The sequence below is a fragment of the Sturnus vulgaris genome, chromosome Z (assembly GCF_052056855.1).
Source record: "Sturnus vulgaris isolate bStuVul1 chromosome Z, bStuVul1.hap1, whole genome shotgun sequence".
Lineage (NCBI taxonomy): Eukaryota > Metazoa > Chordata > Aves > Passeriformes > Sturnidae > Sturnus > Sturnus vulgaris.
Window position 1 is genome coordinate 63,903,091 of NC_142283.1, and position 16,275 is coordinate 63,919,365.

The following is a 16,275-nucleotide window of genomic DNA, read 5'->3' on the forward strand; positions in this document are numbered from 1 at the left end:
ATGGAAGAGGATTAGGATCAGCTAAGTTTTAAAACTGCTGTTCACATTTGGGAGACTAAATGTAATTTGCCCAGCTCTGAGAGAAACAAAAATTAAACAAAATCCTATTTCACTTGAGATAAACCACCCAATTTTCAAATATGGTATTTAATGTTCAGTCCTCTTACCAGATATGTGATGCCATGCATTTCCCATGTGTATGAATTATGCTTTGTCTAGTTCCATGTTTTTTCTTTCTGTTATGTATTAGTCTTATACTTAGGCATTTATTTCTGTACTTTTCTAAGTCAGGGCTTTGCCACATAAGGCAATTTTGTGGTTCCTCTGGATCAGACTCCAGTTTCTCTTACAGCTGATACAGAAGATGTCCTTATTCTCCTGCCAGACTTCACACACCAGCACAGTTAATACTGCATCATGGGCATCTGCTCTGCCTCCAAACACAGATATGGCAAAGTGGCTCTCATGAGCTAGAGACCTGAGCCTGACTGATGCCAATACAGAGGTGGATTTGTAGAGCCCCAGAAATGTCAGCTGTTTGTCATTATTTTTCTTCTAAAGATAAGATTGAGTTATATGAGTCATCCTCCGATTATTTTACTGAGGACTGTCATAAGTGTGTTTTCATACTTTGTGCAAACCTGTGATTTTGAGGAGTTTGAGATGAGAGAAGAGGATGTAGGTGAGGGTCTTTACATCAGCTTCAGACCCCTGACCACATGCAGTTTGAGCAGGCCTCTGAGTGTTCCACAGGAAAGGATGTTGCCAAGAGGATAATTATCTGGGTGGGTGCTCATGAGCTAAAGCCACTTGCCTGGCTGGGAGCTATTTAAAAATATACGACCATGGAATTTCCAACTTCTCAGGTTCAGTGCCCTGTCAAGATAGGTACACAAGACACAGATAAACAGGCGTGTCCTCAGCTCTGTGTGACTTGCTTAGTTCAGATATAGCACTTAGATCTAGACTGATTGGGTGACAGAAGAGAAAACTTGACTTCTTTTTTTAATGTATTCATGGCCTTTGAAGACTTCTGCTTCACTGTTGTGAATCATGTGTTGTGGCAAATGGGCTCTGAGTCATATTGTTGCACCATAAAGGGTCTGCTTCTACATCTCTACTTAGTTCACACACGTCTGCCTGCAGCATGGTGGGCTCAGCTGGTGATTGTTGCAAAGAATAGCATGTACCTTATGATTTCTGTTTTTGAAGGAGAGGATAAAACCTACTTATTGGGTCATATATTCTTTAAATTCATAGTGTAACTACCAAAAAACTTAGAGAGTTATGGGATGCCAACACGCTGCTGAAAAGTACCATTGTCTAAAAGTAATGCAAGTGCAAGTTTTCAAGTGGAGTGAAAACTTTGCCTCAAGTATCCCCACCAGCCAATGAAATGGACTTCCCTGTCATTCTCCTAAATATGCTCTGCCAGTTCATGGGTGCTTCAATTCTCTGATCCTGTTTCTTGTTATTCAAAGGCAATAAAGTATGAGAGGCATGTATACAGATGTATACATGCATATACAAATAATTTGAGGATAATTAAAACACTTAAATTTTTAAAATACTTTTAAAAGATGGAATGGGTTCTATTCTCTCAAGAGGATTTTCACACAACTTTGTAGATATTTGCCACACCCACTTGCATCTCCTTGGCCTGCTGTAACAGCTGCTCCTGTTACACGGTGAATTATCTGAATGTCTCATCTTTCCTCTCAGAAGGTTAAAAACTATGTCATTCTGAAAGTGAAACACTTTATTAAGAAAAAGACAGTGTCACCTATTTTGTTTTGTTTTCTCGTTTTAGTAATCTGTCTTGTCTTTTCTCATTATATACTAAGGTCTTGAGAATATTTTGTTTTTTCCAGCGTGCAAAGGCGATTTTGTTGTCTTTTTCAGTGCAAGCTTTCTTGGGGCCACTGCCTCTTTCATTACTCGTGTCTGTCACAGTGAGGTGTACAAGTAAATAAACAGGGCTCTAAGTTATGCTGCAAAGCAAATAGAACCATAAAATTTACTACCAAGTTTCATATTCGTGCTAAAATCTCTCAAAGGAGCTGGACTTTCTCTACATTGCAACTGTTGAAACAAACATGAATGGCTGTAGGCCTTGCATTTTCAGAAATTAATCTCAAATTCAACTTATTTATCTTCTGCTCAGGTTCAGCACACTCCATCAGCCATAAAGAGCCTTAAGGGATCATATATGTGTTCTTTTCATAGGAAAAAATAGCTTTCTTCAAAATATATTGATACAGGTTTTTCAAAGATTGCTGTTTACAAATGTTAATCCTCAGTAAAATTTGATTCCATTTCGAACTGACCTTGAGATTCTGCCTTTAACAACTGTTAAAATTGTAAAAGCATTGACATTTGCTGGTGATTTACAGAGAAAATGTCTTTCCTGTGGACTGAATGTCTCAGGCTAGCCTTGCCCTGTAGTGGAAACATGTACACAGTTTAGTACCTTCAGGTGAAGCAGCACCACCATTTAGCATCACATACATGCATAGCCATTTCTGAAGGATATGCCCAAGGACAGCTGAAAAGCAGTCATAAAATGCTTTGTAAATACCTTTTGTCTTTTCCATTCTTAAATCTGTCTGTAACACCGTGTCGGAGGCAGTATCTTGCTGCTGGTGCTCTTTGAAATAGAGGAGAGTAATTGAATTCTGTAGCCTCCCAAGGACTGACGGAGCAGATCCCATTCATTATGTGCCATAAGAAGAAAGGCAATTTTAAGCTACTGCCTGATCTTCCCAACGTATTACATGCTGCACAGGTATTTAATGTCCTCTGCTCTGAAACGCAGAGAAATGAGCCCGGCTTTCTAGAGTAACAATGAAAATAGTCCCTCCCCAATAAAACCAAAATGTGAAGAAATAAATCTTATCTCCAACAAACAGCAAAAACTATTCAATTATGAATCTCACAGCACAATTAAACAGGTGCTTCCTAAGCTGCTGTTAGAAAGAGCTGACTCTGCTCCTGCTGTGGTAGTCCCAGTGCCAGCCTGGGCAGCTGCAGGGTGGGGCAGCCACCCCAGCGGGGCCAGAGAAGGGGAAACAGAACAGGCAATGAATTCACATGGAAGATATGGCCTTGATGGTGCTCTGGTTTTCACAGCGGTTTCTCAGAGGCAAGAGAGAGAGTTGAGGGAGGTATGATTTTGCTGCTCTGCTACCTGTGATTCTGGCAGGAGAAGCCTGCTCTTCATGGCTCTGCAGGCAAGCAATTTGTCAGGAAGATCCTGAAGAATGCTGGCAGATGCCTTGTATCTGCTGAAATTGCCTGTCATCACAAAGTCTGTACAAATGAAATTACTTGTTTCATCACAGAAAATTATCACAGATAGTGACTATCTTCTGATAGTTATTTAAAAAAATTAAAATTCCTTGACAGTGTCATCCTTTCCACCCTAGGTACCCTTATGAAATGCGTATCTCAGTTATGTTGTCTTCCTTAAATAGACACCCAAATGGTACATAGCTCTAGGAGGGAGACCCCATTGCCTCAGAAAACTCAATATATAAGAGCTATAGATAATTCCTTGTAGGTACTGTGAATGAGTGGTGGGGGATGAATTTTGTATTTCATAATGTGACTGTATAATGCAAATGTGAAAGGCAGTGTGCTACAGGGAAATGGTCTGTGACCCAAATATTATATGATATTTTCTATGCAGATTGAGATCCGCCTTTTCAAAATCCTGCATAACTACATAAAAACTATAAGGAATAATTTCTGAAGATTGCTGCAAGCTCATAATATTCTCATTCATGTTTATGTTTTCTTAGATTTGTTCTCATTCCAGCATTACTTTTCTCCTCTACAGGGATACCTTTGTTTGCTTCTTCTTCCTTTGATTTGTGATTTGTCTTTGAGTTAATTTCTTTATTATTAGTATTTTTTCATCAGCAGCCTTTTTGCAGACCACACTCTTCCCACACCTAACCACACAGTCCCAATTTCCTCCCTGCTATTCCTCTTGCCTTCTGTTGCTTCTCTTTGTTTGCCTAATATTTTTTCTCCTGGAGTGAAAATCATATCTCCTCATAATCCTCCCTCTCATGCTCCCCAGTGCTGACACTCATACTCACCCCCACAATGATGCTGGCTCTACTACTGCCTGACACCTACTCATAGAACTTTTGTTCTCCATTTTATCTCTCCCCCCAAACAGAGCCTTTGAGCTATGCTATCATCCTCAGATGCACTTATGCACTGGCAACAGCTTGCATTTTACCTGCAGAAACACACTGTAATTTTGTTTCTTTCCCTTACTGTCTTCATCTTTTCATGTCCCTCATGTTCTCCCAGTACAGCTGGTTTTGCTCCAAATGACCCAAACACTTCGATTCTTTGCCCTCATCTACTCAGATGTTTTAGCCTAAATGAGAACTCTAGGCTGCAGTCTGGTCTCTACCACAAAACTACTACCTAGCTTTAAGCAGGTCACAGAAGCTACATTTTATTTTTCCTCTATTTTTTTTCCTTCTCCTTTAATAATAAATTTTTTACATCCTTGAAGGTGTTTTGTATACGAAGCTCTTTCAATGAAGATTATGAAAATCCTCAAAGTGAAAGCAGAAAGGAACAATTTTGTTCTTTCATTCCTCATATCCTTGTGCTCACCTTCAGCTAGGACAGCTAGGTTGCTGGGAAATCCCCTGATTACACAGCAAAGACTACAGGAGTTTCCACATCAGTGATCTGACCCAGTATCATTTTTTAAAAAATTAATTAAATTCTCTCTTTTGTGTTCTTTCTTCTCACATTTTGCCTCTTTTTAAAGTACACTTCACAAATGAAAAGGGTAATCCATTTAGTGACAATTACAATGGTGCTCCACTTGTGCAATTTGTTACAGATGCACTGTGTGGTGGTGTTTTGAGTAGCTGTATAGACACTGGAAACATTTTAATTCCACAAATTGAGTATAAAAAGTGCAGGACTCAATGAACGGGAGAAAAATTCAACGTTAGAATTTAAATATTTGCATGTGCTTTTTTCAGTGCTTAAGGATGCAAAGAATGGAAATCCACATGTATTTGCATTGCAAATCACATTAGAAAATGGTTGTGTTTACCCAGCTGGTGAAAGTGCCAGCTCTTGATATTTGATAATTTTCCCGAAACCTGCAGGGACTGGGATAATCAGGATTTACTTTGGTAGTGAGATGTACCTCTGTAGTTTTTCAGCAGTGCTGTGGGACATTGCTGAAGCACAGGCTATGGAAAGCCCGAAGCTCTGGGTTGGGTGCATGTTCCACCCTGAGTCTGTGCAGTGACAAGGCCTGAGCACTGTGCAGCCCCTTCCCATCCCTTATTTTCTCTAATCCCACATTTCCATAGAAAACATATGCAGTTCCATGGTAGAGGAGATGTATTCTCACTTGAGTGCCAGTGGACAAACAGCCGTTAGGTATTTTAAAACACTCTGCTCGAGCTAAAATAATTTAGGCAGCTACTCTCTAGTCATAAAGAAACCATAAATTCCTCTTCACAAAATAGCACTGTTTTTGCAAAAATATCCCCTACCTGTGAATGGCTCCTGTATCAAGGACATCAGGTATTTTGTGTGATTGGATGGAATGGAATGTGCATCGGGCTGAAACAGTAAGGAATAGTGATGGGGAGGATTGTACTCTCTGCAACTCTTGCTCCACAAGGAAGGGAGTTAAATTATCTCCAGAAACTAATTTCCTTTACAGACAGACCCTATATGTGGATCAAGCTTTGGTTTCTAAGTGCAGACTTCAGGCCTTTCTTCCTTTACCTTTTACCCCATCTCTACTGCACATCTTTGTTTAGAAATTCTACATATTACAGGTTGTCTCATGGATAAGTGTTTCATGTAAAAGTTGTTTTTAATATATTAGAAATTGAAATATGGCTCACCAACAGAAACTTCTGATTTTCTCTGGCAGTGCTATTTCAGCAGCCGCCTTCATAATTTGGGGTAGTGTGAAATATGTTACAGATCATGTTAGGACTGTCAGATTTTGCTCAAATTGATATCATAACCATCACACTAGCCAAAAAATGCCATATAACCTGATTGCATAATAATTCTTTTTAAGAGGATAATACTAAATGGGATTTAATAAAATGTGAAGTCAATGACTGTGTGAAATAACCGTAGTAAAAGTGAGTGAAACTGTAGCATCAACCAAAATATCTCTGTAAAGTCAAAGAGGCTGAATATGCCATGGAAACAGTTTCAAATGAACTTTGAGATTTTAAAGATGTTTAAATTGTAAACTCAGCAAAACTAAAGAAAGAGCAGAGAGAAGCAAACTCACTTCTCTACTCACCTGACAGGAACCAAAACAATGTTGTGGACAGGAGAACTTAGTCTGAGGAAGAAAGCAATTTTAAAAAATCTACTTGTAACCACAAATAGATTTAACTCCAAATTAAATTCTGTAATATGGATGAAAAACAGAAAATTCAAACCGATTAGTTTAAGGTATTAGTGACTTCTTTTTCTCAGTTTCCCTTCTATATAAAATCTGTTGACTTTCTAGTCCTTATAAGGACAGAGATGTCATCTTTTTGGACGTACTATTTTATTAATGTGTGTAGCATTTTTTTGTTTTAATATGCAAGCATGTTCATCAAAAATATTTTATGGTACAGAACACAGTATATTTTATTTACAGGTATTTCAATATGTGTCATATCTAATTTTGGTTTTCCTATGAGATATAATAGTCATTGTCAGTTTAAGAGCTTGTCACTTCACACTGCATATCCTACTACTCCTAAATGAAAATTTATTATTACATATTACCAAGCTGGCAAATATAAACATGCCTTAATTTTATTATGTATGCTATAACACGGTGAAAATCTAAAGTTTCGCAAATACAAATGTTGGTACAAAAGACCAAAACCACCACTGTTAAATACGGAATTTATGATGCCATTGATTAATGAAGTATATACAAAAAAGAACTGGAAAATAAATAAAAAAGAAATCCCCTTTTCTCATCCCATTAGTGCAAGGAAAGGGAAGGGATTCAAAAGAAAAATACTGTGTTCCATTAAGGATTGTAATTGCTACATTAAATTACTAAGGTTATACCTAATTAAAAATTCCTTTTAAACTTCATCTTCATACTATAAAAAGACATGTACAGTAATTATACAGACAGTTTTGATCCTGATATTTCTCTAGTGAGTATCTTACACTTAATCTGAATGCAAGTTAAGCATAAAATGTAACAATAACTAATCGATCCTTCAGGCATAAACCCTCAGTTTGTGGTAATTCTGCATGTATAATTTATTGGATTCTTTTTCTCATTGACACTGATGCTGTTTTGATTATGTTTGCCCTGATATTTTACAGACAATCCAGGACAATTTACATTCTTGAACTGGATAAGACTGATGGGTGCACAGTTCTTCCATCTGCATGTAAACCAATAGTTTTAAAATCTTCATAAATCTTTCAAGAATGCCGGGGTTCTTCAAACTAAGCACCCATTCTGTGGGTGAATGGGCATGGACAGTGTAGTATGACAAAGTAATTCATGTTGGAAGAGGTCACTGAATGCAGTCCCTCCCTGCTCAAATTGGAAACAGGCAGTAGATTTCTCAGGATGATTTGGAGATGGGGTTTGATTGTCTCTGAGCATGGAAATGCTACAGTCTCTCCTCTTTCGTATACTGAGAGAGTACACATATTTTTCCTCACATCTAGCTGAAATTTCCCTCACTCCACCTTGCATTTATTGACTCTTACCCTATCCTGGTGCATAACAGAGAAAATCTGACTTTCTTCTCTGCAGCCTACCTTTCAGTAGCTCCTCACCTGGTCTTTACATGGATTTGTTTTCATATCTTATTGTCTTTTATATACTGAGTAATCCAAAACTTGTTATCTATCAATGGCTCACAAGTAGAGAGAGATAACATGTGAATACCAACAGCAGTTTAAAAACATATTCTAATATCTCAAAATAATTATTATGTTTTTATTTTATCATGTAAATAAGCAATACAGGAACTTTTTCTGTGTAATACATCACAGGTTCCAGAGCACTGTCTACTCATTGATGTCCTCAGGACAAATGTGCCTTTTCTTGTGGAGTTAGGTCATAGATACTACAAACAGATAGAGGAAGGAAGTGATTCCATAGTTCACAATAATCTCACTTCATATTTGTGTAATTGCATTGACAATGATGTATTTATGACAAAAATGATACTGTAAGAATTGTCACAGTAGCTGGACAAAGTGTGTCTTGACAAGAGTCTTGTCTCTAAAGTGACTGACAGCATCTATGCAGGAAAACAGCAAAAAAAATACCAGCATATTTCACATCAGAATTTCTTCCTAATACATGACAAGTGAGAAGTATTGTGATAGCTTTTTGCAAATCTATTGAAGCAATTTCTGTAAGATAAAAGGCTTCTTTACAGTTAGACAGAATTGGAACGCTATTGAAGAACTTTATTAGAACTCTATTGAAGATATTTCAGTAGATTTGTCTGGCAATTTATTTCCATAATTCTTCATGGAGTGCTGGTAATCTAGAATGAAAAATTCTAGATACATGAGACAGCACTTTTCAATTTCTGGTTTTTTGTGTTTTTCTTAAACTCAGGCTGGACAAGGTAATTTTAACAAATGGTACAATTCTCTACCCTAACTTTCAACATATAAAATTTAAATATTGAGGTCTGAGCTACTTACCCTAGAAACTGCCTTCAGAAGAAGGCATATTTCATACTAAAATTGATATGTCAATGAATTGCTATATCTCTGGTTTTCTCCACTGATTATGCAAAGAGTCCAAGGTCACTAGATTAGACTCACAAGTCCAAATTTCAGGTGACTAAAATTTAGGAAGATGAATATCAGCCTAAGTGTCCTGAATTCCAGTCAATGCTGTAGAGCATATGTTACTTTTCACCAAAACATGCCATTGGGACACCTGTCTTTCCAATATAAAGGGTACTATATTGGAAATTGTGGTTTTTTAGACTGCAGCTTGTGTAGGATGAACAGGTTATTTTATATTGACCTGTCACAGACTTACGCTTTTGTCCAAAACATTTATCAGAGTATCTTCTAAGTTTTAAACAAGCATTAAAACACTAAGGCCACTTACTTCTCTATATTAATAATATAACAATATTGAAAGTTCCTTTCTCTTATTACATTAGCATACTATTATATATGTCTACAGACTAATAAGTGCCATTAAAACACGATTTTAAAAATTTATAATAACTTTTTATCATACAAATATGACTCTGTGCGAGTAACATGCACTGAAATATTGTGTTTATGATACATTCCTCATTCTTAATGTCAGGATGAAATTTTAAAAATGGATCCTGATGAGCAGTATCCGGGCTGAGCTCATCTTGAGCTTATTAGAAACACTGTCTACTCACAGGAACTTGTGATGTCTAATGAGCTCCTGCTCATTTTTTTAAATGATCGGCCTTGCAAACTTTTTTCCCTAAGTAAGAACCCAAGTGGCATAATATGTTGTGTTTTCTTCTCAGACTTTCAAATAAAATTTCCATCCCAAAGCATGGCCAGAATGGAACATTGTTATCATCAAAGCCCCCTCTCTTGCAGCCCTACAAACAGTGTTCCAAAGTGAGACCCTTTAAGCTCCCCTGGAGCAGCAGCTGTGACCAGTGAAGCCCCTCTGAGCGGGGCCTCTCAGAGCCAGGGAACTCCCAAGTTTGCTGCACTCAGAAGATCCCTGAACAGTGACACCCCCGACTCCCTGAGGCTCCACCCTTCACAAAGGCATCTGAAGTGGGTATTTCACTACCCTCGAGGGGAAATTTTCACCTTGTACAGGCTCTTTGTGTCTGTGTGCATGCAAGTGTGCATATTCTGTACCAAATGCACAAGAAATGCTGCTCTCTTAGATTCTCAAAGTACTTCAGATTTGTAAGTTAGGCCTGTAAGTAAGATACTGTTGTGGTATAGTAAATCCTGTATGAGTCCTTTGTTAAACCATTTAGCTTAAGTTATAAGCTAAATTAAATGCTGGTAAGTTTAAGGTGCTGTTAAGTTGGACCTTGAGGTCATATTCCCTTTTATCTTTCTTTAGGCCATATTCTTTTTTTATCCTTACCCTTTCTATTCTTTTTTTTTTTCTCTTCACACCCTTTTTCCTCCTCCACTGGTTGTTTTGAGGGATTGAATTGTTTGACTCTGGATTTTTGTTTGCTTTTCCTCAGTGTGCTTTAACCATCTAGTAAGTAGTAGAGTGAACCTTGCCAATGAACTAAGTCATACTGACACTTTTCTATTAAACTATTTTTACTGGTACTTTTGCATGATTCTTTAAGCAATCTTAAAATGCTCGTTCTGATGGTGTCATCTGCAGGAGTAAAATGAGGTCACTGAAGCAAGTGCTCAGCATGGACAGGTGAAGCACCAATCTGATTATTGACTGTTTATTTTGCATAGAGACCATTCCTTGTGAGGGAAATGCTTTAGCAATCCCTGAGTGCAGCAGCCGTTGTTGCTGAAGATCATGAGATATACTAATGTAGATGCCTAACTTGTGGTACAGAATTCAAGCAATTTATTTATACTATTAAAAACAAGTATGCTTATTTTCCCTGATAATTGTAAATTATTTTTTCTCAATAATTTTAAATGTTATTAAAAAAAAAAGAAAACAACAAACAAGCAAACAAACAAAACAGCAACAAAAAGCCAAAAAACTGTGGTAGAAGCAGTCAGCAAAGTACACTCATGCAAAAATTAGAGAATGTTTTCTATTTGAAATCTCCCAGGAGAATCTCAGGTTACTTGCATAACTCTTGGTATTTTTTGAAGGTAGATGAGAAGAATCATTTGTAGTAAAGACAGATTTGCCCAAGTAGCACTCCTGGACACTGATGTTTGGCAATAGACTTTGACATGTGCAACAGGAATAAGTAATTATTGTCTTCACAAGTCCAGTAATTTCCATAATGAATGCCTTTGATGCTATCCCATGCTAGAATCTGGAGCCTTAAAGTGAGGTAGATAAGCATTGTATTGTGTTTATATGTGGTGGAACTTAAGTTAAAGGTGGTACAGAAAGTCAAAGTGGATTTGCAGAAATCCGTGCAGAAACTCAAAAGCCATTCAGGAACAGAGCCTTTGCTTTCTGGCACTCAGCTGCATGCTTTACAAAAGCTGCATTCTGAGAGTAAGTCAGAGCCCAAAGATTTTCTGAGCCTGAACTGGGTGTCTGGTTTTGAAAGCATGTCCCTGAAGGGTGGTAGCAGATTGTGAACATTTTTATGAGATCACTTGCTTCCCAGGGATGAAAGGGCAAGCTATTTTTGTGACTGAATGATGCTTAGGCTAGTAGAGACACTTGGGCTTATCAAAAGGGTCCCAAGGTGCAGAACTCCTGCATGAGCAAAGAATGTTTGCTCTTCCTCATTTTACTTCCAGTTCAGAGATGATCAGTGGGTGACAGGAGTTTGTAATGACATCTGCAACCCAAAGAAAATAATCTACTGTCCAAACTTTTACTCTGGTTTTAGGCTGAGGAGCCTTGATTGCTGACTGTGAGAGCGATCAGATTTATTGCATAGCATTTCTAATTACCTGATGTTCACTAATTCCAAAAATGATATTAACCCACAGAAGAAACTTACTGAAATTGAGAAAAATGACTTATTATTAATTGTAAGGTTTTGGATCTTCCTCATTATTTACTGAATCAGGAAAGATTTTTTTCTCTGTCAGTCAAAAAAATACTGACATATTCTTCTAGAATGCATTCATTTTGCTAATTGTACCAGTTTGAAGAAGATTTTCAGAAGTTTTCACTTTAATAATGAGATTTTATTTAGGTAAGAGGAGATCTATCTTTCATTTTTATTATTTTTAAATTGTACCAACTTCTAGCTGTGTTAGATACACTGGAAATCCAGAGCATACAAAGTGTATGCAGCAGCAAGTTTTTTCAGTTTTAAGGCTTTTGCTTACACTGAGAAATCATAGTACCCCTGCTAACAATGTGGTCCATGACATTTAAATGATGTAATGAAAAAGAGGTAAACCACAGGATTTTGACTCAGACTGCGGACAGTCTTGTTCACATATCCATTACCTCAGCCTTGAACATTTTTTGTCCAGCTTTCCAGTTTAACTTTGCTTTATCTAAGGATGCACTTTAATACATCATTCATTTAACTAATTTGTATTTCCAATTCCAACCAGAATAAAAACAGTGTTGAACTGTTTTTATTTTATTTTGCCTCTTGATGGTAGGTGGGCCAAGAAGATCAATTAATATGTTTCCTTCAGAAGCTCTGACCTCACGGCAAAATTTCATATTTCCGTTAGCATCTCACATAAGATAAAACTGCTGAAAATTCCTCTGCCATTCCTGAAGTAAAACCTTCTTTTTGCACAAAATGAGCAGCAAATCAGCTAATCCTAAACCAACTGTAAGGAGGGTGCATCCATTTCTGTAGCACAAAACTGCAAGACATTTAAAGTAAATTAAGAAATAAAATGGCTAAATGTCCCTTTTTTCTCATGTGTCGCTACACAATAGACTTTCAAAAATGTATTTTCATTGACTCATTTTCTTGTATTTTTCTCCATTTTTGTTTCTAGTATCATTGTTCTGTGCCTACAGACACTCCCTATTTCCCACAAAACATGCAAACTGAGATGTGAAAAGGGAATGGAATGGGATTTAGTAAAAGCGATCTTGATACCACCAAACAGTCCTACTAACTCCTACTAACTTACAAGACAAAAAAATACCAAGGTGAATGTGTGTCTCCTCTGCATGCCAGCACTGGGCTACAAAGAAAACTGCAAAAAAACCTCATCAAAACCCAAAGTACTTGAAACTTTAAAAAAAAAAAAAATTGTTCAAAGCTCAGAGGAAGTTGTAAAAAAAGGCTGTTTTTTGTTTGAACAGATTCAATATCTCCAGCTTTAAAACAAAGATTTTTCCCAAAAGGCAGATAACAATTATAAATCCACTTCTGTCTTCCTTACTCTTCATGCTTGAGAAAAGAAAATTTTATATCATATTGAATATTTTAAAGGCTTAGCATGAAGACCACTAATGCAGAAGTGATTTGGATTTCTTTTATATTTTTGAAAAGATTAGCAAAAGCTGTTCTTTTTCTTTCCATGAGGATCTGCAACTCACTACTTACACCAAATACGTACGATCAGTAAGAAAAAGCTTAAAATGAAGCCAAACTTAATACTGAAAAAAACAGGGCTTTGTCCTTTCTGCAAACGAAAACCCTGTTGAGCTTTGTACAACTTGATGGATAGATTAACTTCAAAGGGAAGATAAAAATTACTGATAACAAAAGGAAACAGCTGCATCTGTAAATTGCTGAGATTTGAGTTGTGACCTAAGGTTTAAGTCCACAGATTTGTTGCAATTGTCAAAGGAAAAAAGCTCTGTAACATGTTGTCAAATCTAACACTTTTAATGATAGTAGTGCAAGATATATGATTTATCTACCACTGATAGTCCCTTTTCATGTAAGAATACATCAATATTTCATATCTTCTCAGTTTCATTTCTTAAAAGAGTGATTTTGATGAATGTATTGAATGACATAGGATTTATTTAGAAGCCAAGGCATAGACATTTCCTCTTGCCTTGCTGGTGGTCTGCACATAATCTCTACATACATCATAAAAATACTGGGTTTGCATAATTCACAGTTGTCTAGGAGCAGGAAGGTAGTCACAGTACTTTGAACAGAATAGGCAAGTCCTCCAGAGGGATATTGGCCAGTTCCAACCTTGAAAGAAAGATGAGAGAAATATCCCTTCCTCTCTTTTACTTTTGAACTAAGGCAAGAAGCAGAGTTAAAAATTAAAATTGGGAGCAAATGCCACCTGATTCTTATTTGTTATTTTTTTAGATTTGCATATTCCTTTCAGTTTGCTATTTTTCAGTCTTTCTCTTAATGCTTGTTTTCTTGTGCAGTGCTCTCATTTTCCATCTTTAGTTTCTCTGTCCTCCCATTTTCATGCATTCTTTATCACTGTACCTTTTTTACCTTCTTATTTGGTCATGTTTCATTGCCATACTTGGCTCCTTGTTGCATGGCCTGAAAATTTCTCCTTAATTTTCAGCTGTTCTCTGTGATCAACACCAATCCACTCCCTTGAACTCTTTTCCTTACATTATTCCCAAGATTCAAAGTGTTTTATGCTTCTGGAGCTCCACTAGTATAATTTCTACACAAAGCCATCATATTCTTTCAGAGCTTCCTTTTGTGTTACACCTTAATATCTGTAGGAATGCTCTAAGCATATCACAGAGAGGGTAGGCTTTCACTTGGGCTTCTGTGGTCCCAAGCCTGTAAATCTGGCAGCAGTTCTAAACCCATTTTTTTCTGTGGATCGAGATAATTTCTGGCATTATGGGCTTCAAGCCACTTTAAGGGTCACTACTATCTATTGCAAATTATTAATTTGCTTCTTTTAGTCGATATACCCACCAGTGTGGGTAAAAGAAAATAATCAATAGTACAGACTGACAGACTAATATGAAGAAAACCAATGCCAGGAATAAAACTTTAGGTACATTATCTGCAGCAGACATCAAGATCACAGAAAAGCAATTGCTCGTGATGCGAAATTTGGCAAGTCATGGCATCACCTATTGGTCCAATGCACAGTCTCATTTGAATGCTCAGAGGCAGAATCCATATTTTTCTTGTTCAATGAGAAACACCGTGAAGCTGCAAGTAGGTTGTAATACCAGAATTCTGTTTGGACAGAAGTTTCCAGGTGGATCGGCTGGCAGAAAAATAGTTCAGGTGTGCTACTGGACACTGAGTTTGTAGAGAGCAACAAATAACTCAAACTAGTTTTGTGCAAGTCCTTGGTAATCTTCAGAATTGACACTTGACCTGGGCAGAGGGCAAGTATGAGCCCTTTATATCTCTAATAGTCCTATATATCTAGAGGTGGTTAATTGGGTCATCTGCTTTCTGTAGTGTTCTGAATTTTATTCACTATGAATATAGTGAATAAAAGACACTAAAGGTGTCCTCACAACTAGGCCCCAAGCCCTCCATTTATTCCTTTTCTAAGACAGTCTGATATTTGGCTGCCCTAGTTAAGAGAGCGGTCTTTCAAGTGCTGCCTCAGCTGGGTTCAAAGGTAAAAACTCCATAAATGGGAGAGATTGCTTTGTATACTGAACAGAATTTTCATTTGATATTTTTGCTTTCTTTCATGTTGAGTGTTATAAACTTAATACCAAAGCTGATGTAATAACCTATTTCCACAGTGGTCTTCAAAGTACAGAGTGTTGCCTTCAGTATTGATTTCAGCTCTGCATTCAACCTAAATTCACTGGGTGAGAAGGCAGCCTGGTACAAACTATCATGACTCTCTTTGGACAGTGAATGTATGATTTTGAATTTTTTTAGAACATCTCTTTGAATACAAAGGCTATTCTAGCTCTCCTTATCTTTTATCAGTTACATGGACAAAATATTTCATTCTGTTAATTTTTCATCACTATTTTAATTGACCTTGAGTTTTCTAGCTATCATTCTCCAGGCCCTTCTTTACTGGCTGTACTTGTTTTTATGACTTGGGATAAACTATATTTTACCTATTTACATGGGCTGCAAGCCAGGCAGCGTTATATATAGCTTTTATCTCTATGATTACCAGACTGGGGTTCTAAACCTAAAGTAATACTTTTAGGTTTCTGATAAAATTATGAGACGAGGTGGGCATTTAAAAATAAGCTCAGCAATTTGAGATGAATAAGGAGATGAAAAATAGAGGATGCTGAACACTGACTTGCCCCTTACCTCCCACCACCCCTTGGGGTCTTAGGCACGTGGATCAGTGCATTTGGCTTTCTTCTTCATGTGGTGAAGACACACAACAGTGGATTTTCCTTCAAGTGCCTACATCAAAACCAGCATTTATTGACCATGCAAATTATAATATTTGAGTCTCCTGTCTACCTCTATTGTCAGAAATAGGCCATTAAAAAAAATTAGTCTTTCCCTGGATGACTGCATTAATGCCTATCCTGGTCGTTAAAGGGTGTACGCTCTTCTACATTCTCCTGGTATTTTGGGCATTTTATAGAGAAAGCAGCAAATGCTATCTTCTACAAAGACTCTGTGCATGCTCCCTGTGTGCCTCCTGAGATGTATGATGATACTGCTGGTATGGCGAATTATAAGGAAATAATTTCCTTCTCTTTGTCTGCACTCCAGCAGATTATATACACGGGGCTCACTAGTCGGTTTGCACATGTTC

The 16,275-nt window shown here is 37.2% G+C and overlaps 1 long non-coding RNA gene across 4 annotated transcripts in view; it reads right to left on the minus strand.

Annotated features, from left to right (window-relative positions):
* Positions 1 to 16,275, minus strand: part of LOC148219880 (uncharacterized) — a 72,455-nt gene that overhangs the window by 36,820 nt on the left and 19,360 nt on the right. The gene's annotated exons all lie outside the window — the stretch shown is intronic.